General features: G+C 44.0%; 1 pseudogene; it reads left to right on the top strand.

The window, feature by feature from the left end:
• Positions 1–1,264: 1,264 nt before the first annotated feature.
• LOC132016525 (actin, cytoplasmic 1-like) lies at positions 1,265–2,329 on the top strand (annotated as a pseudogene).
• Positions 2,330–2,807: the final 478 nt, after the last annotated feature.

The following is a 2,807-nucleotide window of genomic DNA, read 5'->3' as shown; positions in this document are numbered from 1 at the left end:
TTCTGTTGTTTAAGTAGGTTGCATAAAAGTGGTCTCTACAATCTCTCCAGCAGGGCAGCCAGACTTTTTACATGGCACTTTAGGACTCCCCAAAAGTGCAAAAGCAGGGTGCCTGGGTGGCTCAGTTGGTTAAGTGTCAGACTCGTGATCTTGGCTCAGGTCTTGATGCCGGGTCTTGAGATAGAGCCCCACCACTGCCCCACCCTGGTGCTGGGCTGGAGCCTGCTTAAGATTCCCTTTCCCTTTCCCTTTTGCACAAAAATTGCCAAGTATTTGCAAGGCTTAAGTCTAGAACTGATGTCACTTTCACTGTAGTCTACTGGTTAAAACAAAACAAAGCAAAACAAAAAAGTAGAAAAATGTAGAGAAATGTTCAAAGATACAAAAACTGTATCATGCACCCATCATCGAGCTTCAAAATTTTGGATGACACTTTAAATCTAATTTAAAATATTACTAATTTTAGGGGCATCTGGGTGGCTCAGTGGGTTAAAGCCTCTGCCTTCAGCTCAGGTCATGATCCCAGGGTCCTGGGATCAAGCCCTGAATCAAGCTCTCTGCTCAGCAGGGAGATTTCTTCCTCTTCTCTCTCTGCCTGCCTCTCTGCCTATTTGTGATCTCTGTCAAATAAATAAACAAAATATTTTTAAAAATAAAATAAAATATTACTAATTTTAAAAAAGAGAGTGATGTCTATCCAGATTCTATGTGAGAGGGGACCATACAAAAGCATATATAATAGGGAGCCCCTATCAATCAATAGTTTATGGATATTTTAATTGTTTCCACTTTTGACTATTATGAATAATGCTGCTATGAGCGTTCACATACACGTTTTTATGTAGACATTAGTTTTCATTTCTCTTGGGCGGACATCTGGGTCCATGAATATTTAAATATATTTTAAAATAATTCTATATATTTAATTAATTCTATGTAATTAATTAATTATATTTCATTACATGTATACATTTAATTAATTTTATATCATTTATAATCTATCTGATTCATTGATATTTTCATGAGAAAACTAATGGTTATTTTCCAGTTATTAAACTTTATCTTTCTAATCTACAGTGAATAGTAAATAATAGTTCATTTGGGGGAAGACGATTAGAGAATTTGATGGGTCCTTTACTTGAAGGATAAAGGAGTTTAAGAGCTTAGATGCTGAATGCCACTGCATGGTTTAAAATCCTGATTCTAGCTCACTCGCTGCAGCCAGCCCGCACTCCAGGTTCTCCCGCCACCTTCACTGATCCCAGTGGAAAAGGAGATCCCAGTGCTTGTCATTGACAATGGCTCTGGCAGGTGCAAGGCTGACTTTGCTGAGGATAACACCCTCCCCTTCCCCCTCCGCCAGTTGTGTTCCCATCCATCATCTGGCAGCCCCGACATGAGGGCATTACGGTGGACATGGGCCAGAAGAACCCCATTGAACACAGCATTGTCACCAATGGGGACGACATGGAGAAGATCCGACACCACACCTTCTGCAACAAGCTGCGCATGGTCCCTGAGGAGCACCCCATGCTGCTGACCGAGGTCTCCCGAACCTTGAGGCCAACCATCAGATGACTCAAATCATGGAGACCTCAACACTCCAGCCACGTATGAGGCCATCCGGGCTGTGCTGTCCCTGTATGCTTCTGACTACACCACTGGTATTGTCATGGACTCTGAGGATGCAATATCCCACACTGTGCCCATCTATGAGGAGCACACCTTATGCCACACCATCCTGTGTCTGGACCTGGCTGGACAAGACCTGATGGACTACCTCCTGAAAACCCTCATAGAGGGTGGTTACAGCCTCACCACCACCACTAAACAGGAAATCCTACATGACATCAAGGAGAAGCTCTGCTACATCGCTTTGGATTTTGAGCAGGAGGTGGCCACCATATGTCTTCCTCCTCCTTGGAGAAGAGCTATGAGGTGCCAGATGGGCAGGTGATCACCAATGGCAGCAAGGGGTTCCACTGTCCTGAGATGCTCTTCCAGCCTTCCTTCCTGGGTATGGGTATGGAGACCACCTTCAACTTCATCATGAAGTATGACGTCGACATCCAGAAGGACTTCTACACTGACATGGTGCTGTCTGGCGGGACCACTGTGTACTCCGGCATCTCAGATAGGATGCAGAAGGTGATCATAGCTCTGGAACCCAACATGATGAAGATCAAGATCATCTTTCCTCCTGAACGCAAGTACTCTGTGTGGGTCAGAGGCTCCGTGCTAACCTCACTGTCCACCTTCCAGCAGATGTGGGTCAGCAAGCAGGAGTGATGAGTTGGGCCCCTCCACCATCCACCACAAATGCTTCTAAATGGACTGCAGGCAGATGCTTAGCATTTGCTGCATAAATGAACTCCAGAGTACAAATTTGTTCCAGCAAGTGTGTATACCTCATGCTAGCCTCAGGACCCTGGAATAAGCCTTTGAGGAAATTTGTCCTTGAAGCTTGTATCTGATATCAGCACTGGATTGGAGAACTTGTTGCTGATCTTGACCTTGTATCCAAGTTAACTATTCCCTTGGTATATGTTTAATACCCTGCACATATCTTTGATTTAAACCTTTAGCACGTGTGGCTCAGTCTCTTCATCCTGAGGTTGATGATAACATGTTTATGGAAGAGAAATCCATTGACTTGAGAATCTGCAAGACCATAAGGTTCTTTTTTTTTTTTTTAAGTTTTTATTTATTTGATAGGGAGCACAAGTAGGCAGAGTAGCAGGCAGATGGAGAGGAAGAAGCAGTTGAGCAGTGTTCAATCCCAGGACCCTGGGATCATGACCTGAGCT

This window comes from Mustela nigripes, chromosome 4 (assembly GCF_022355385.1).
Source record: "Mustela nigripes isolate SB6536 chromosome 4, MUSNIG.SB6536, whole genome shotgun sequence".
In the NCBI taxonomy this organism is placed as follows: domain Eukaryota; kingdom Metazoa; phylum Chordata; class Mammalia; order Carnivora; family Mustelidae; genus Mustela; species Mustela nigripes.
Note: the sequence above shows the minus strand (reverse complement) of the source record. Positions and strands in the feature narration are given on the sequence as shown.